The 21242-nt window shown below is 43.1% G+C and overlaps 1 pseudogene; it reads right to left on the bottom strand.

Annotated features, from left to right (window-relative positions):
- Positions 1–3006: 3006 nt before the first annotated feature.
- Positions 3007–20916, bottom strand: LOC102309631 (annotated as a pseudogene).
- Between the last annotated feature and the right edge of the window lie 326 nt (positions 20917–21242).

Genomic DNA, 21242 nt, shown 5'->3' with positions numbered 1-21242 from the left:
CATGTCGAGGAGCGTGTCAGGCTACATTTCACTGTGTGTTATACTTGTATAACTATGCATGTGACAAATAAAGAACCTTGAACCTTGAACCTAATTACCGTTTTTGCAATAGTAATCCCTTACTTTACTCGTTATTTGAAAAAAGTAATTACAAGTAACGCGTTACTGCTCATCTCTGTCTGAGACAAATATTTACCAGGAACATCTGTACCTCTCCGCAAAGAGAGGAAAAAAGACAAGCAGTGCCTTTGGACCAAAGAAACAGATTCTTCTAAGGAATCATTAAACGCTCTCATTGTGAGTTCTGAGACTGAGGGGCCTGAAAACTGAAGGCTCTCCCTCCCATTCTACTTTTAAATACTCTAGGAACCACAAGTAGGCCTGCAATGTGAGAGCGAAGTGCTCTAATAGGGTGATATGGTACTACAAGGTCATTAGGAAATAATGTAAAAATAATCCAATATACATCACAAATATTGTGATGAGAAAGCTTCAGTTCTTGTTCACACTGTAATGAACATATGTCCCCACAAAATATTGAATGTCAAGTTGCAACAGCTACTGATTTAAGTAATTTAAAATCAGTGTCACAAAGTATGAATTGAACTTTGAAGTGGGCACATGCCAAACATCATGGCAAGCGCTGGAAAGGGTGGCAATGGTGTGAGCATTAGGACATTACAGCAGCATGTCTCAGTGATTTCACCCACAGATAACAAAAACAAACCAACCAACAAACAAACAAACAACAACAAAACATTTGGCCCACAGTCTGTGTGTTTTTGTGTTTCAGAAGTGACAATGAGTCACACAATATGAAAAATCCAATCTGTCAAGATGAACAGCTTAAACAGCTGCAAGTGTGGTTCATGAGTTAATCATATCACTAAGTGAAAAAGTGAAGGGGGCAGATAGAAAGTACCCCAAAAAGTCTGGTAACCATTTATGTCAACACAAATAATGGAAAAAGATATTTCAACCCTTTTCGGATGTTCCCCATTTCTTTAAAGAGGTGACATAGCTGACCAACAAAGCTAACAACAGAGGTGTGGACTCGAGTCACATGACTTGGACTCGAGTCAGACTCAAGTCATTAATTTTATGACTTTAGACTTGACTTGAAAAAATGTTCTAAGACTTGTGACTTGACTTGGACTTTTACACCAATGACCTGGGACTTGAATTGGACTTGAACCGGTTTACTTGAAAAGACTTGATATTTTACCCCAAATATAAAATTTAACATGCATATTATATAGAGATTGAAAATGTGACGTCATTCACGGGTAGAACCGCAAAGGATTCTGGGAACTCGTGGCAAGCGGTACTAGCGCACGCAGGCTTTCAATTAAAATCAGTTATACAGCGATAAAAAGAAACACAAAAATGTCAAGAAGCTGTTGTATTATTAACTGCAATAGCCGGTCGCATGACAGCCACGGGAAGCCGACGGGTAAAGAGATCGGTTGTTATCGGATTACGTCGTTGAAGAGAAATTGTTCGAGCCATGTTTCCGAAGTAACAAAGAGGCGACGGATGGCCTGGATTGCAGCCATTCAAAGACCAAATATAACGTCCCAGAACACTCCAGCTCACAGGTTAGTCTGCTCCAAGCATTTACACGAAGGTCAGTGTTTTTTAGTAGTTAATACGTCATTTTCATAACATAATTGGTGATATAGGTTACAAGCAAGTCTGGCGCTGAACAGAAATTGTCGCGCTATGCTCCTTTATTTATTGTGCATAAATAGTGAATTGTCCTGACACAATATTGCGTTTCGCCTCTGTTATTATGGTACATTGACAAAAACATATACTTTTATTCACAGGATAAAACAGTTTTTTGTATCACTAATTGCCCAGTACGATTACAGCATACAGTATTATTGTCACTGCTACATTTCTGTGATGCTACCAGAAATTATTTCCACTACTAATTAATTACCGTTGAGCTCAAAGGTCCTATTAATAAACGGTTAACGAATGTGTATTTATGACGACGATTTGTGAGACTGGTAAACTTATGATACGTACGATGGTCTTTACTTTCTACACGGTGCATTTCAAGGTCCTGCACCCATCCGTCGGTAAACTGTACCTGGGCTTGTTGCAGTGACCTGAAGTTACTAAACTTCATGAGTGTATGCACTCACTCCAAGAAGCGTATAATTATAAATATGCATATAAATATGCTACGATGAGATAGCTGACTTCATCTAACTAGCAAATGTTGTCCAGGCTACGTTGGTGATGCAGTTTTTTTTAATGTGTATGATATTTTTGTCATGCGATTTTAAAGCCGGTCCTACAACCGCATCCAAGAATAACATGCAGCTTATCTCAGAACTGTCGGTGAAAATTATTCTTGGAGCTAGGTTTAATTGAGCTGCATTTTAAAGAGGTGCAATTTCACAATTTGTGTATATTTTCTAAGTTCACTATTTTGTCATGTGTTGAGAAAAACACAGATTTAAAAATTACATGGTCTAATATTTACATTTAGCATAACTGCAACATTCTTTTTTCGTTTTTTTTTAAAGACTCGAAAGGACTTGAAATTCAAAATTTCAGACTTGTGACTTGACTCGGACTTTTACACCAGTGACTTGAGACTCGACTCTGACTTGCCTGACATTACTTGAGACTTGACTTGAGACTTGAGGATAAAGACTTGAGACTTAAGGATAAAGACTTGAGACTTACTTGAGACTTGCAAAACAATGACTTGGTCCCACCTCTGGCTAACAATAATAATATTGTTTTGTCAACCCACCTGTAAACCTCTACAGCATTGTGGGTATTTGCTAAGAAAAGTGAAGGAGTCCTCCTTTGGGAAGGATACACACAGCGTTGTCTGGACAGTTTGAATTATCAAAATGATCTAGAGAGGGCAGTAATGAGTATGACATACACTGTTGCAGCATTTGATCTTTATTGTGGAGAAAAACCTTTAACATGTTACATCTTTAGAGCAAGTGAGAAAATGATACATGTGCTGATGTAGCATTTTTAGATTATCAAAACATTCTGCCTTTATTGTCAGTCAAAACTTTACAGACAGCTATTCAGAGACTATTCTAAAGCACAAGGCAAATGTGACATCTTTACCTACATGAGACTGGGCTAATAAAATTACCTTGAAACAAAAAGGAACAAACGAACTAAACATTTTGTAAATCAGTGACTCTGAAATAAAGGACAAAAAAAGACAAAAGGAAATATTCTGAAAAAAAATTAGGCTGGTTTATTTTCACAGGGCATACAAACCGGAAACAGCAAATAATTTGTGAATCGAAGGGCTGAGAGTAATGCCCACAACTGGAGTCAGATCATTTTGGAATAAACTGAGGTGAATCTTTTAACCAGGAGACATATTTTTTTAGAGAACATCTGTTCCTCACATTCTGGAAATTGCACACAGTTTGTGAGGTGAAGGGCTGAGAGTAATGCCCACAGCTGGAGTGAGATCCAATTCATCCTCTGAAACTCCAGGTGCAGGAGTGAAACGAAAACGCTGCAGGAGGGTGGTGAAGAAGAGGAAGAGCTCCATCCTGGCCAGACTCTCTCCGAGGCAAATCCTGCGACCTGCAAGAGATGAATAATAATCAACTGTCCTGTGAAGAGATGTACCTCAGTGGTAATGGCTGAGCTCACAAACCTGCAGAAAAATGGAATGAAGGCATCTCGCTTGACAAACTTTTTGTCTTCGTCCAAGAAATGAGCAGGATAAAAGCTGTGAGGCCTCTCCCACTCACTTGGATCATGCAGGACAGATGTCAAGAGAGGAAACACTGTGGTTCCCTGCAGATAACAGCTGATTTCAGAGATGCACAAAGTACAAAACGTACTAAGACAACACATAAAAACAGCACAAACTTTTGATTTGGATTCAGTTTCAAACTTTCCCGTATTCCTGTGATTGCCCGTCCAAGATGGCATCAAGCTTCTGTTTTGTGCACTCAGTAAACTGATAACAACTGTTCCCACTCATTTTTAGTCTTTTTGTCTGCACTTGGGTTTTTTGTAGCTTTACAACTTTGGCACTTCAACTCAGAGTTGACACAGGATGTGGGATGTAGTTACATTATTTCAAAACTTACTGGCTCAGTGCCAGGCAGCTTTGAATAGATAACAATTAGTCTTACCTTCTCAATAAAGTGACCCTGAAAAGTGATGTCTTGGGTGGTTTTGTGAGGAAGTGCAGTGGTGGCGATGCTGCTCAGTCTCTGTATCTCATGGATGACGGCATCAGTGAAGGGAAGGTTTTTCCTGTCAGCAACCTGCATCTGTTGATCTCCCATGACCCTCCTCAGCTCCTCCTGGACCTCATCTAGAGTATGAACAAGAGTAGTGGACACATTTGATCCCTATTAGAGTAACAGTAACACTCCACCATACTCAATAAATGTACGATTATTGTGATATTGCTCTTGTGACATGTGTCATTTGATTTCCAGTAAAAGTGTCTTTAAAGTGGATTATTTGAGCTCCTCACCCTGTATTTTTGGATATTTGACCATTAGCAGAAGTCCCCATCTCAGTGTAGTTGATGTTGTCTCAGTGCCGGCAGCAATCAGATTCATGACTGTTATCATAAGATTATCATCATGGAAGTGACTGTTGGTAATCCCAGATTCCTGCACATAGACATTTAACAGCAAAGTCACTCAAATCATCCTAATCCCAAAATTGAATGGGGGTTACACAGTAGAAAAAGAAGCATTGCAAATGCTGTTAAAATGTTCTGTGTAGATTTCATGACGTAGATGACTGATTTATAATAAGCTACATAATTTCATTAATGTATATATAGTTTGTGTTGAAATGTCTTTATTTGAAATGTACATGTGTAAAGTGTAAGAGCTAGTGTCTCGTGAGAATACCCTTTACGAGAGTACACGAGACTTTTTTCATGGACTGCGAGGGAGCAGATGTCTCTCATGAAGCGATTTTAAGCTAAAGGTTTACTAAAAGAAAAAGCAACACAAGGATTTAAGGACAAGCAGCCAACGAGGTATTTGTCATTTGAGAAATGTTTTTATTTGTGTTTGGACTTAATATGTGTACTGTAAAGTTGCTAATTGGTTTGTACTGTTCGCTCGTGACCAGTTCTCACGACGTATTGGCGTAATGGCGTATCGGCGTACTGGTGATGGAGAAGCTGAGGAGATAAAGCCCAAGTAATAAACGCCCGTTTCAAAGAACCGACTCGTGTCTGTGTTGTTGTGAAGAGAGCTACAAGTGTCAAGGCACCGAACAGTAACGAGGATGTAACATACCAGAACAAAAACTTATAGGTATGCTGGATGTAGTCAGATATTGGGAAACAGAACAATTGTTTTGTTTTCACGATAGCCGAGCAGGAACATGCACAATTTCACAATGATCTTTACTCAGCATTTCAAGAGTATAAGATTGAAAGATGCTAGAGATTCCAACCTCGAGATTTTGCTTGCGGACCAGAAAGGCATCCACAAAGCCTCTGCACATCTGTGGATTCAAAGTCTCCTTTAAACGACTGAAGATGGCTTGGTTTTGTTTCACACTGGCAGGAGCCAGTTTGAAGAATTTACTTGTGTCAGCAATCCTCTTGAATAGCGCTGGAAACATGTCGTACATCTGTCAAGCGCCATATATTTAGTAAATAAATCATTTGCAAGAGTTATTGATTTTTGTACCTTGAAAAAACAAAACTCCAACTGAGTCTGTACACTTCAAAAAGTAGGAATCAATACCTGTATTGAGGGACTTCCACCGAGTCTGACAAATCTGTTTGTTCGATCTACCAAAGATGTAAACTCTGGATCATTATATTCAAATCTGCTGCCATAGACGATGGAGCAGATAATATTAGAGACTGCACAGTTAATTGATTGGGTTGTATCAAACGCTTCTCCTGTAGCAAAGCAAACACATACAGTCAGTATAAGTAATTGGACCATTAATTCAATTCAGGTCAAACAAATGTGATAGTTTTTTTACCTTTAAATTTCTTAAATACTTCAATGAGATGTTGACATTCCTCCATTATTTTGTCCTCACATGCTCTCTTGCCCATTCCAAAGTCTCTCAGTTTAGTCAATGCAAAGCGTCTCATTTCTCTTCATGAGTCACCATTGGACCACAGAACTCCTGAGAGTGGTCATATTTTAGTTTGACAGTACCAAAATAGAAAAAAAGCTAAAAGCTTTTCAGAATAGCATTAATATTAACATGTCCTTTGTTAAATTCATGTGCAATGTTCGTTGGGCTTCTGTCTCCAAACTCTTCATCATAGTCAACAAGTGCCTCCTTCACCGTCCTGTATCCTGCCAGAATCACCACTTTGTTTGGACCCAGATAGACAGTGAAGACTGATCCATATTTCTTGGATAACTACGAAAAACAGAATATGATCATATTTTCACACACATCAAAGAAACCAACGCTAAAAGGTTGCCTGGTGTTAAGGGTTCAATATTGAGGAAGGGTACAAGAGGTGATCGAAGAATAACCACACTGATCCGGCCGGGTGAAGTCAAACGAGATTTTAATTCACACGTGGGAAGATCACAGACAGCAATTGATCTTCGACTTATAAAGCAAAACATATTTTATAAATCACCGGGTCTTGATTTACATGACGCCCCTTCACGTCACAGATACATTTTACTACATAGATCAATCAACAACCACAATGACCTTTAACACAATTAAGAACATCCCCTCTCTTCATTTACAGGCTGCCACTATCCTGTTACCTTGCAGTGTCTGCTTGTCCTATCTTGCGAACACCTAGGACGAGTTCCTCGCGACCGAACACTTGCATTTAGCACCAAGACATGATTAAACTTTTCCCTATAAATAGATTCTTCAACTAATGTGTGTGTGTGTGTGTTGTGGGTGTGGGACTAGCTCGCTTAGTGTATCGTAGTTAGTGTCTGTGGTTCGTCGTGTAATGTGCTCCACAATTCACCCTTTTACTCGCCAACTGCTCCTGACCTCTCACCAGAACAGAGGACAGGCCATCCATATATGTAATAACCAAACTGAAACTATGATATGTCATCTACTAATAAATGTTTTAATCAAGAACCTCTACTAAAAGCTCTACAAAATATGAATTAATAAAATACCTGATATAAGTGTTTTGTAAGCTGTATTGCAATTTCTTCTATGTTCTAGTTTCCCTCAGCATGTATCACCTGGACAGTCACGCCAGTGAAGCTTAAGACCCTTAATGAACCGAACATCAACTCAAAATAAGCACAGATATGCAATGTGTATAACATAATTATAACTGCATCTGAAATACAAAGTTAATATGATAACAGTATGCATAAACATCTTAAGGCCATCTTAAAGCTATCTGTTACATTGTTAAAGCAATGATCATACTGCAGATTATATTATGCTGGTAAAATACTTTTGTTCATCCCCACAATCCCCCTTTCGACCTCTGGCAAACCAGAGGTCGATACATACGTCGTTGTTCATTCCTCGGCCCACTCAGCTACTTCCATATCCATCAATGGCATCATGGACATAGGGGCCACTGCCCCAGGGTCCACTGCCTTCGTAATTACCTTTTCTAACAATCTTCGGGCACAAGGAATGAGACAACAACCACAAGTCACCAGAATACCCACTAAAACAGCTAGAGAAAACATAATTGAAAGTGCAAACCCCTTCCACTGTCCGAACACTGAGGTCATCCAGTTCTCCAGCGGGTTGTCAATTCCCGAGTGGTCATGCATGGTCCTAGAGAGACTCTTTAGCCCCTCCAATGCTCGCGTCACCGAGCCATCTGGAGCAGTGTTATTCGGGATAAAAGTACAACACTGGTCACCGAACATAGCACAAACGCCCCCTTTTTCCGCCAACAACATATCAAGGGCCATTCTATTTTGGATCCCCACTAATGAGGTCGGACCCATCTGCTCCGCTAACCCTTCCATCCCGTCTCTGGTAAGGTTAGAGAGCCTCAGCAAATTATAGTGAACATAATTGATTCTGTCTACATTTTTGTTCGGGGTCACTGGAAAGAGAGCAGAAATTATTGGAAGATTCTCAAAACCGGCAGCTATTTGGTCTACAAGTTTATATTCACTTGGAACTCCCCTGGGGACCCCTATTGAGTCAATCCAGGTTGGCGAATTCAGCCTAGGGTCATAAGCGTGTGTTCCCTCAGTCCCGCTCTTGGACAGGATATGTCTCTTCCGCCTAGCTGCCAATGTGCGTGTGTTGTGCTGTGGAATGGTTTTTACCTGATTTCCAATTAGCATAAGAGGTGCTCCTAGTCTCACCATCGCGCATGTCCCCACACTTCCCAGAGGAACACGAGCCACAGTGTGTGCCCACAGTAATAATAAAGTCCACTTCTAGCCCAAGTTCCAATTAAAGTGTTGGGATCACTTATATTGTTTGTGGTTCTCCCCGTCTGGGTAACAGCGCACCAACTTGGGTCGATTTCTCCCACGTTATATGCTACTTTATCTGTGGAGAACTTAAAACACGTATAATTATCTTTTTTCGGCAAAAATGGTCCTGCCTTTGTCCGCTTATCGACTGGAGGAAACAAACTGGACAACACAGTGCAGTTTCCAGTACTCACCGCTCCTCTAGTCATTCGCAACATGCAATCATAGCCCCACTTGTCCTCCGGATGGAGTGGAGCGGGCTCTGTGAACAAACGTGGTCTAGCAGAGGCACAAGCAACACAATTAGATACCTCTTGTTCCCTAGCATTTAGAGCCATCCAGTCCAGCCAGAGATTACTGTCACTGAACCCAGTGGCGCGCTCAATTAAATCTTGAGGCTTCAGTCTGGTATAGTCCACTGCCAGGACTCGTCTATCCTTTGGTTCCTGTTCCTCTGGTACCACATATGACGACCCGTTTCCCCTTTTTCCTGTAAAATTTGCAACAGAGTTTATTGGGTTGTTAATTATGTGTATTTCCTTTCCTTCTCTAACTGGCTCTATGGGATTTACGTGATTGACCTTTTCAAGAAAATTAACTTTAATCAACCCCTTCGGATCAGTTCCCACAGTCTCCACACCCAAAACTAAATACACAGAGTTTTTACGCCGCCAGTTGCCCAGCAACATAGTCAAAGGATTCTTAGATGGACTATAATCTCTTTGAAGTTTCAGCACGTTCTCTGACCCTTGTTCTAACGCTTCCCCATTTTCCCCAGTGTAACCCTTTACCTGATTCCAGTTCCGACACCAGTTTGCAAAGGGCCGACTTCCTCTCTCACAATGTGTACTCACTGCATAATCCCAGCAAACCCACACATTATATCCTCTCCACCTACTATCTGCTCCTTTACACTTAAAAACATCACACAAGTCAAATGTGAATGAAGTTGTAGACCCATTAACATAGTTCAACTCTAAACCACCATATGTACTGAGGCACTCATCCCTTTTACCCGAGACCTCGTGCTTTGATCTCCTTTTTAGCCCTGTTTCCACAATCGGTTTCTCTTTTGGTGCTGGACTGAACTGGCCTCTGTGTTCAGACAGTTCGCGTGGGCTTTTCTGCAAAATATAGACAAACAAACATAGGGCCATTATTAATATCATCACAGACATCAAACTGACAATCACAAGAACATTTTAATCAGTACTCTCTCCTCACGAGTCTCTGGTTCACGGGGTGGCATTTTGTGATGTGTATTTTATACTTAGCATAAATTTTTTGAAACTTTGTTTCTGTTTTTCTCTTTTCCTTTTACTCTTTTTATTTGAACCACCCCTTTTCAAACTCTTAGTTTGTTACCACTCCTTTCTGTAGACGCGGCGATCTCCTCCTAGGCTGCTCTTCTTTCTTCAGCCTTCCAGGTTGACTACTGGTCGGCCCGTTGCACAGGTGAGAGGGTTTATTCTGCCTCTGTTTGTTGACACCTGTGTTCTTTGAAGACGAGTTTTCCTCCACCAAGCTCTCGTGTGCGGGTGCACACTGCGACCAGTGGTACCAGGTGTCGCCTTTCCCTTTCAGCTGGACTGCTGTGGCCGTCCGGGCGGTCACCTCATACGGACCAGTCCAGCGGGGCTCCTTCCACTTTCGCTTAATGACCTTTAGCCACACCGCCTTTGCGTCCGGGACCTCTCCGTTCCCCGCGGGTCTCTCACAAGTGACCTGTTTTGTAAAGCTGGACACAAGAGCTTTCAACTCATTAAAATATTCTGCATGAGACCTGTTGGTTGTCCTGGGCTGCTCCACCGGGACCACTGTCCAGGGTGCTGGAAACTGTCTCCCAGTCAGCAGCTCGTAAGGCGTGAAACCTGTGGATTGGTTAACAGAACATCTTATGGTCATCAAAGCAATGGGCAGGGCTGCGACCCAATTTAGCCCTGTTTGCGCACAAATTTTAGCCAACTTGTTTTTCAAATTTAGGTTCATTCTTTCTACCTTTCCTTGAGATTGGGGATGATAAACTGTCCCAAACTTATGTTGCACTCCCAACATCCTCTCTACCTCTTGCAAATCTTTGTTCTTGAAGTGAGTGCCATTGTCCGATCTAATTCTCTTGGGAAACCCGTGCCTTGGAATGTAATGATTGATTAAGCACTTAATCACACTTTTCGCGTCTTCACGTTTGGTCGCCCATGCTTCGGGCCATCCGGTCAGAGCATCCACACACACCAACAAATACCTCACCCCACCTGGGCCTGTATCAATCATATCGGTGTAATCCATCACAACCTCTTCTCCTGGCCTCTCTGGCATAAGAAACTTACCGGCGTCAGGTTTTACCGCTGGCTTTGGGTTGTGTGCCCCACAAATTAGGCACGTTCTGGCCTTTTCCAGTATCATCCTTCTCAGATCAGGATGCCACCATCGGCACAAGTTTCTCTCCATCTGTTTCACACCCACGTGGCCAAGCCCATGAGCCTCATTCACCTTCTGTTCCGCCATTTTGGCCGTTAAAACGGGACGCCTATCTGGCCCTCTCCACAAACCGCCATCTTGCCAGGCTCCTTTGTTTTCCCACACCCCCTTTTCCTCTCAGGATGTCTCCTCCTGAGCCTGTCTGACTTCTTCCATGCTGTTAGTGCTGGTCTCCTCTTCTGGGGTTACCTGCACCATTTGTCTCTGTCCTTTGTAGCCTGCTGCTTCCTTTGCGGCTTCATCAGCTTTCTGATTTCCTTTCGCCACCATACTGTCTGCTTGTGAGTGGCCTTTGCATTTTATGATACTTACCTCGTCTGGATCCTCCAGGGCCTTTTCCAGTTCCTCCATTTCCTTCTTGTGACAAATTGATGCATTAGTGGCCGTTCTGAACCCGGCTCTCTTCCACTGAGCCAGTTCCACATGAGCTGCTCCAAACGCATATGCTGAGTCAGTGTAGATGTTCACTCTCATGTTCTTAGCCAACCTCAGGGCTCGAGTTAGGGCTATCACTTCAGCTCTCTGGGCCGACTGTTGTCCCTCAATTTTTCCTGCTTCTTTTATCTGAAACTCAGTTCCTACTCTACAGACTACAGCATAGCCGGCTTTCAATCTTTCTTCATCTCTGTGGCAGCATCCATCTGTGAACCAGTCCTCAGCTCCAAGTATAGGCTCTGCCTTCAGGTCTTCCCTGATTTTTCCTTCAACTTGGGCTTTCTTAACACAGTCATGTGGTTCTCCTGATCCCATTAAATCTGCCATATTGATTCCTTCATGTGTGAATGTCAAATTTGGCGCATCTAAAATTTTGCTCAACCTCTGTTGCGTCAGTGGGGTCATTGTGAATGCCTGTGAGTTCACATATGCCACTACACTGTGTGTGGTAAGCACTTTCAGTGGGTGTTCCCTCACTATGTGTGCTGTTTTCTGAATTATTTTTGCTACTCCTGCTGCGTGTTGTGTGCATGTGGGATGCCTTGCTTCTGTTGAATTTAATCTTATGCTAACATACATAAGCACATCTCTACCTCCCCCTTTTTTCTGAAACAAGACACCATTTACAACCCCATTTGTTTCTGAAACATCAAGGTAAAACGCCTCATCGTAGTTAGGTGTGGCTAGATCTGTGGCTCTTGACAAATCCTGTTTTAGTGAAATGAACGCTGTCTCTGTGTTCGGCGTCCAAGGCAATTCAGCCTTAAGATTTCGAATGCCGACTTTCTTGATCAGGTCCCTTAAAGGGGCGGTTTTACCAGCATAGTTCGGAATGAACTGTCTGCTGTAACCTGTCAAGCCAAGAAAGGAAAGCAACTCCTTCACAGTTCTTGGTTTTGGATGTGTCAGAATTTGGTCTCTGTGTGTGTTCATTAATCCCACTGATTTGTGTGCGATCACCCGGCCCAGAAATGTTACCTCTGGTCGGACCAACTGCAGTTTTTCTTTACTTACTTTGAAGCCACACTCCGCCAATCTGTTCAGCACCACGAGCGATGCTGCCGTACAGGCCGCTGCTGACGGGGCTGCAATAAGAAGATCATCAACATACTGTATCAGTGTACAACCCTCCGGCAGTTGACATAGGGACAGTGCCTCTTTCAACACCTGATTGAAAATGCCTGGTGAGAGTGCAAAGCCTTGTGGCAGGCGTGTGTACCTAAATTTACGGCCTCTGTATGTGAATGAGAAAATGTCTCTGAGTGACTTGTGCAGTGGGAGACAAAAGAATGCATTCGCTAGGTCAATACAGGTGAACCACTTTTGGTCCCCGGTAATTTCGGTCAGAGCTGTGTACGGATACGGTACAGGCGCAGTGTCAGTCCTCAGTATGGCATTAATCGCTCTCAAATCATGTGCCATACGGTACTTCCCTGTTCCATGTTTTTCCACTGGCAAAATAGGTGTGTTCCAAAATGAACATGAGGGCTCAAGCACTCCTGCCTTCCACAGCCCTTCAATGGTTTCAGCTATGCCTTCCTCTGCTTCACTTTTGTGCTTATACTGTGGTCTGTTAATTGGTGTGTCAGACTTCAGCTGGAACAGGACAGGCGAACAGTTAGCCAAACCCACATCCGTGGGCCCTGCGGACCACAAAGTGTCAGGCAATTTTGAGAGCTCAGCTACTGCATCCGGATGATCCATTCTTTCCCTGCCATGTATTCTGGAAATTTCTTTATGTTCTAAGATCACTGCATCGTTGGACAAACAAGTTATGCGATATATTTTACATTTTGGTGCATACCAGACATTTGGAATTTGGGTGCTTTGCCAGCATGCGTTGTCCAGCGCCCGCTTGACCATCGGTCCCAGATCTCTTGCCCCATGACCCTCGTGGACCGCCAAGGTAATATGAGGGGCTGAATCCTCTCCCACATTGTACCAAGGCAGTTGTTCATCAGTAAATTTCACAGCCGCGGCCACACCTTCTGGTCCAACATAAATGTTATGTGTTCGCACATCCCACGTCTGTCCCTCAAGATCAGACTGGAACAGTTCCCGATAGATATCGTTATCTTCCCTATCATAAAAGAGAGTGACGTGGAAAGGATCCCGCGGCAGGGAATAGACGGCCAGGCTCATTATCCAGGGTTTCCACCGTTGATAATGTCTCAGAATGCCTTCTTCCACTAGCCTCCCCCAGTAGATTTCAGCAGTGACTTGTTCAGAGTTCTGGACTAGATATTGAGTCTTTGAAGGTGATCCCAGGCACGGGAATTCTTTTCCTCCAGGCAGAGTAACAGTTAGTCCATCTGCCGAGCAGATAATTGTGGCTCCCAGCTTCACGAGCAGGTCCCTGCCCATGAGATTCACAGGCACCTGTGAGGACACCACATATTGGTGTTTCAAAGTCTGTTTTCCCAGCTTTGTCAATGCTGGATCTGTCAATGGCAGAGTCATTGGAACCCCGGAAAAACCCACCACATTAACTGTGTGACAGGAGAGTGTTGCACTGTCTGGTGTGGCTCTCAGTGTTGAGTATGTTGCTCCAGTGTCCACCAGGAAAGGCAATTCAGTGCCTTCCACGGTCATCGACAGCATGGGTTCTGCCGTCCCCACGCTGTTCGGTCTCTCCGGGCTCCGTCAGTATTGCTCCCCCTCCCAGCCCCAGTCAGCTACTGGGTACTGGGCGACTGGTGCTGCATTTGGGTTTGGAGCTTGATGTGCTCCCCTATAAGCAGCTCCTCGTCTTGGGCCTCCTCGTGCCTGGGGTTGATTGCCACGCCCTTGCCATTGTTGGGGCGGTTCAGGGCAATGTCGAGCCCAGTGTCCTTCTGCTCCACATCTCAGACACGCAGTCCAAGACACACCGCCGGGATTCCCTGGATTCCGAGCCCTTTGTCCTCCCCCCGCGGATCCACCACGCCCTCTCTGCGGTCCACCGGTCCCCCAATTCCCTACAGGTTGACGCTGCCTTGGTGCATTGACGGGCCACCGGTCATCAGGGCAGAGATTCGGGCCCAGATCTGGCCACTCAGGCACAGGATCCGGCTGGGGCCTTGCCATCATTATAGTCTTATTTAGTTCTTTCGGTTCTTTTTTCTTTGCATTATATTTTTCGCGAGCCTCCCCCAGCTGTAGCCTAAGCAGCTGCGCCTGTACTTCCTCTAACTCTTTCTTTGTTTGTTCGCGAAATCCTGTTCCTGCTGGAGTCTGTGGGTCACATGTCTCTCCCACTGCACGGAATCTGCAACGGCAAAATCTGGGTTCTTTTCTAAGTCAATGGCAACTTGGTTGGGCAGCCCTGCCAGCACAGCCGAACGGAACCACGCTCTACTTTCTCCCTCCTTCCCCGGATGTATTCCTGTTTCTGACAGCCATTGTTCCTTTGCTTTAGCTAAAAACTCTCTGGGTGTGTTTTTGGGATCCCAAATAATTTTTGGAATAGCTCCAGTGTTAGGGGTTGGGTACTTCTCCCGGACTGCATCTGCTAACACACTCTGCACCTCATGGTATGGCAGGTCATTTGCATATCTGGTTGTTTGAGCTATGTCCTCTACATCTGCTAACCCACCACCCAACATACAACGTCCAGCCAAGGCACGAAAATCGCCCACAGCAAGTTCGTCTCCTTCGGTCAGTGCGCCCAGCTTTCTCAGCCAGCTAGCTCCTCCCTCAGTTATTGGTGGAAGTTGTTTAACCAATGCTTCCAAATCTCTTACCTTATAGGCGCGATAAACTGGTTCGTTCTTTGGACCTGCTATTAAAGGCAGATTTAAACCAGGGTCAGCAGCTCCTCATTCGAAACTCACTTTTCTACTCTTCCTCAACTTTCCTTTTCCCTTTGAGCTCTTGAATATGGGCCGTCTCTGTGCTTGGTCTCTCTTCACACTTCTTTTCCTCAAAACTAGGCTCGTACCCGGTTGGGACTCAGCTCCTCCTCCGTCTCCGTCCTCCTCATCGGCCTCTTCTTCTGATGAAGTCGCACAGTCTTCGTTCTCCTCTTCTGACACTCCCTTCATTACTCTCTGCTTTATGACATCCAATGCCTTTAATGCCTCTAATAGCGCACGTGGGGCCTCATGCATTCGTCCATACACTTCTTCCTCCCAGGGTTCCCCCTTGGTTGTGTCCCCTGTTGGTATCATGTCCTCCATTCTAGGGGTCCTTTTGGCCTCTCTGTCCTGCCTTGGCAGTTCCACCCTTGACACTTCGGCCTGTATCATGTTTCCAGTATCCAGCAAACTGGGAGGCGAGGTCGAGCCTTCATCTGCAGCTGAGGCTATCATTCTCCCTCCCATATTTTGGGACTGGCATTCCACTGCCCTTGTCCCTTCTTCGGGAATAGTTTGGCGTGCGCTAGTATATTCTACGTCTACTACTCCTCCAAGAACAACTCCAGTTTGTCCTTCCGGACCACGAACTTGTCCCCCTCCAAGGGTCATTACAGGCATGACATACGGTGGTGGTGGGGCACTAGGCGTCAATGCGGCCCAAGGATATAGTTTCGGTGTGTGATACCTGTGAGCTTCTTCCACCTTCGGAGTCAAATCCTTCATTCGGTCCTCTAGTTTCTTATTTTCCTCCTTCAGGTGTTTCAAAGACTCCATCATACTCACCATGTCTCCTGATTTTCCTGTGTCATCCTCCTCCTTTCTGTCTGGTCCAGTCGTCTCCGCCTCCTCCTTCATCCAGGAAGAGGCTGCCTTCCACAGGAACAGCCACTTATAGCACTTGGCATGAGTTTCTTTTAGGTCCGTAATTTCTCCTCTGGCTTTCCTGTTCACTGAACGTCCCTCGGACTCCTCTTCTAATTGTTTCAATCTCTGTTCACATCTCTCTCCTTCAGTTTTTAACACCAAGCTCAGAGCTATTTTGTCACCCAGCCCTTTCTGTTGGGATATAATGAGTTTGCTTACCTCAACCTCCATCGCTTGGCACTCCTTCTCTGCTGATTTTAATGTTCCAGGGGAAGCCAAACGAATAGCTTTCTTAAGCTGTTCAAGCTGATCCTTCAGAGGTTTATATCCCCTTTTCCCACTAGGTGTCGCACCCGAGCTGTCAGCCATTCTCTGAAACACACACTTACCTTTTCAAATGACGTTGGTCGACTCCGCCTTCTAGGTCTAGGTCACCCAGACACGCTTAACTTTCGGTTTTAGAATATGTCTCACCGTTCTCGCAGTCACTGGCTCCTCTTCCCCTGCTCGGTGACACACAAAGTTTAACCCAGCACTTTAGACGCTGTCCTCGCGTTCTCAAATGTTGACACTCAGTCAAAATCGTTTGCACTCAAAATATAAGTATATGAAACCAGCAGCTCTTATGCGCCACACGCTCACCTCCATATACTTACCTCTCTTCCGTAGTTCCTTTGATTAGTGTTTAAACCCGTTAACGGCGCTGCGCATCCCTTATACACTCTACAGCAACACACCGTACCTTTTGGGACCGGGAGATTAACGGCAACCCCACTCTCCCCGGCCCTCAAGTACGCTCTTAGCCCGGTTCTAATTCAACCAAGGACACCAACAGTAGACACGGCTACTCCGCGTAATCTCCTCAGTTCAAAATGCGCTGACAACCGTCTCAACCTTACTTCTCCCACAAAACACCCTGAAACGTCACTCAACTTATCCCGTACTAATAAAACTAAAACCAAGAAATCACCCTACATTATGTCAAAACTTTCTCCGTTTTGCACAGCCTGCCACATGTTTAACAAAAAAATCGCTGCGCGTGAAGGCTCCCATACATCAATGTGGTCGATCTCACTAATTTCAAGCAGACCCTCAAATAAAAGAAAACAACGGCACAGGCAGGCTTCTAGTTCAGCCTCCTCTATCTCTATGCACACTGAAAAATCATAAGGTGACTCCTCTGTTTCCCCGTGCCCCACACAATTCACCTCCAGGCGATCCCCTACATTTGAAATTTCAATCTGACAAGACGCAAAGATAAGCATTTCCTTTTTTATGTGTAACTATATGTAACCTGAATTTTCTCTCTTTTGTCAAAAATCAAAAGTTATCTTTTAAAATCTGTTATTGAACTACAAATTCAGTTGCATGTTATGGTATCGGTGGTAAACTGCCCCTAAAAAGTCCACTTTATTGCGTGCTCATTGAGTTACTCCTATCAAAGCTATTTAACAAGTTCAATTTACACATACTCATTAATCTGTCACGCTTATTAGTGGCTCATGGTTGCTTAAAGCCTATGTCTGACTTGACCACAGAGTTAGAGCATCATTCAATCCTTTTAGGATGACCACTCCACTTATTCTGCATCAAGACAGCTCATATCCTTTTAACACTTTCTTACTTATGGTCTCATATTATCTATTCTAATCAATGAACATACAACATACTCACATTTTAGACTACAACTCAAAACTCTTAAGTGAATTAAAATGTCTTACTTTCCTAAGAGACTCAAGTTTGCAATCAGATGCAGTTACATCTATACATTAAAACCAAAGCTCAACACTAAATTAATTCAATTAATTCATACTAAGACAGAAAAAAAACTCCACTTCTATACAATTACTTCTCCAATATGTACATTAACAACACTTTCAGACTGTAACCCTTCTCACTAACATCACGCCTTTATTTCTTATTTAAACCTTCAAATCCACCTTAAATCCTCTGGCCAAAACGCTGGCCTTAGACCCAAACAATTCCTATATTCTGCTTCAAAACGCCGACACCATTCATATATTCACAACCATCATACAAAACTCTATTTACAGTGTTGTTACATACTAAGCCAGCATTTTAATCACAGACATTTAACCACATATGCAAACAATACTTATAGAGCTGGATAACACACGAAACCGAAAGCACAATCCTCTCATGCGCTCCGCAGCAGCTGCCTCATTTGCATGCACACACACAGTCTAAAAATAGCTTCAGCACTACCTCAAACTCCTTTCATTTTCATAGTGTTATTATTATTCATTCTTTTGTACACATCACACCCAATCACTCAAAACCTACTACTCACAGCATTCACACACTTAAACTGTGACCATTCAGGAATATAACTCAAAATACGCTTTCCTAAGAGTATACATGGTTTTCATAATCAGAAGGAGCAAGTCAAAAAACAATTGAAACCTCTATTAATTCACACAGCACACACAAGAAATTGAAAAAATTTAACGCACCAGCATTTATTGCTGGAGAGAAGTTACTACTGAAAGTAATATGTTAATCTTGAGTATATACAGTGCTCTCACTATATTTATCTATCTACATTCAAACTCAGTCAATTACTATACATCCACTACGGCAACTCAAAACTTTATTTATAGCCATCTAATAAACATAAATGGCATTTTAAACACACACTCAACAAAGTTTGCAGCAGTATCTGTAAAACCACTATAGTTTAAACAGTTCACTGCTTACTAATTCGCATTTTCATACTCACACACACCGTCTAAAAATAGCAGCAGGCAGTCAATGCATTGCTGACTCGACACACAACCTCCTCTCACACCAAACTCTCTTATTTTATTATTACAAAGACGTCTTATATTTACAACCACTGTCAGATCTGTCAGCTTTAGCGCCTAGACAATTTCGACAAATTTAAAATAACCGCCCAGCGGATAAACTCTCAGTTTTTTACGACCAATTCACCAGCATCAGACTCTAACTGTTTCTGGTCTAATCTCTAACATCCCTAAATTAATTTAAGTGTCCAACACCCAAGGTCCAACCTTTGCTGCCCAAAAAAGCGCAGATTACCATTCCAAACGGTAAAGTGGTCCAACCACTAGCTATTTTGGAGGTTCCCAAGTTCTCCCCGGTTGCCGACCGTACTAACCCCATTCGCCGATAGGTCAGGGCCAAGCGTCCTTGGTCGGGAGGGAGCATTACCTCCGAGAAATGCGCTTCTTACCAGTCCAACTGGCGTTCTTGAGTAATTTATACTACTTTGAAACAACAGTAAAACACCCAACCAAGTGTAAGACTGAAGCAGGTCCAACCTTATAACCAAAAAATAACCAAATTCCCTAACATACTAAAATCATTTTCAGCAGTCCAACTGCTTTAAATCCTCAGTACTGTCATAAGATTCTCATCAAAATCAAAGTCAAAACAGACATCCACCTGTGAGTAGACTTTTAATTTTCAGTGAGTAGACTTTTAATTTTCACAGCCCAATTTGACACACTTTGGAAATAATTCAACAGGTAGTGTCTTACCTTTTTAGATATGATGCGCCGGCGTGCGTCCACTCACTTTTGACCACTGGTCAAGTCTGCCCGTCTGACCACCTTGGACCCCGGATTTCTCCCTCTAAACCTCCAACTCACTCTCCCTCCTCAATAACCGGACGAGCCTCCAAAATGTTAAGGGTTCAATATTGAGGAAGGGTACAAGAGGTGATCGAAGAATAACCACACTGATCCGGCCGGGTGAAGTCAAACGATGATTTTAATACACGCGTGGGAAGATCACCACGGACAGCAATTGATCTTCGACTTAATCAAAGCATAAACAGATATTTTATATCACCTGGGCTTAAATTTAATGACGCCCCTTCAACGTCACAGATACATTTTATACATAGATCAGATCAAAACCACAATGACTTTTAACTCAATTTAAAAAGAACGCCGCCGTCGTCTTCATAACAGGTACATCCTGTTACTGCCGGATGCTCGCTTGTCATCTTGACACATCAGCAGCAGTTCTGCGACAAACTGCTCTTTTGCAACCCCGAGCAAAACATGATTAAACTTTCACCTATAAATGATTCTCTCTAACTGAGTGTGTGTGTGTGTGTGCTAACCACAATTGCACCCTACTTCACCTCGCCGACTAGCTCCTGACCTCTCACCAGACAGAGAGACAGAAGCCACTCTCATATGTACTAACCTGAACTGAAACTATGTATATATCATCTACTAAATAAATGTTTTAATCAAGCACCTCTACTAAAAGCTTAATACAAAAATATGAACTTATCAATGATAATAAAAATAACCTGATATAAGTGTTTTGTAAGCATGTATTGCAATTTCTTCTGTGTTCTAGTTTCCCTCAGCATGTATCACCTGGACAGTCATGCCAGTGAAGCTTAAGACCCTTAATGAACCGAACATCAACTCAAAATAAGCACAGATATGCAATGTGTATAACATAATTATAACTGCATCTGAAATACAAAGTTAATATGATAACAGTATGCATAAACATCTTAAGGCCATCTTAAAGCTATCTGTTACATTGTTAAAGCAATGATCATACTGCAGATTATATTATGCTGGTAAAATACTTTTGTTCATCCCCACACTGGAGAACTGTATCTGCAGCATAGTTCAATTACTTTCTCACCTCCAGCAATGTTTTGTAAGGTCCTTTCAGGTCCAACTGTAGCAGGTTCCCCAGCACAGGTAGTGGTCTGGGTCCTGGAGGACCCTTTTGTTTTTTTTGAGAATTGAAGCTTGAAGTGACGATGAAATAGACAAGGAGGATGACTGTCAGTGCCCCTAACAAGAAGGCAGAACTGAGGGACTGGAGAAAGACATCTAATATCCCCATGGCTGTGAAACAAACCATTAGGAGACCTTTTACTTTAGAGCCTCAGTGACTCATCATTTTGGATGAAACACGTCAGCACATCACTTTGGCGGCCGAACTGGAAAGCCAGTACAAGGGGGATAGAATAAACATTGGGAAGGTTCAGTAGTAAAGCAGTAAATCATTACTGAGTAAGGCGGTGTTTCGATCAGTGTCTAAACTTTTCATGTGAATCAGAAAAATAGGGCTTTGCTTTTTAAAATATTCACAAAATGTTTCTAAAAGTTAAAAAATAAATTCTTAGAAACCATCTCCAGATAACTTATCTTCCTCTGGAGATGGTTCACAGTCCTGAATGGTACTGATGTTACACCCCTGAACAGGAGAA

Source organism: Haplochromis burtoni, unplaced genomic scaffold, assembly GCF_018398535.1.
Source record: "Haplochromis burtoni strain Fernald_Lab_line unplaced genomic scaffold, NCSU_Asbu1 Contig_126, whole genome shotgun sequence".
In the NCBI taxonomy this organism is placed as follows: Eukaryota; Metazoa; Chordata; class Actinopteri; order Cichliformes; family Cichlidae; genus Haplochromis; species Haplochromis burtoni.
The sequence above is the reverse complement of the archived record's forward strand: the minus strand, read 5'-3'. Positions and strand labels throughout refer to the sequence as shown.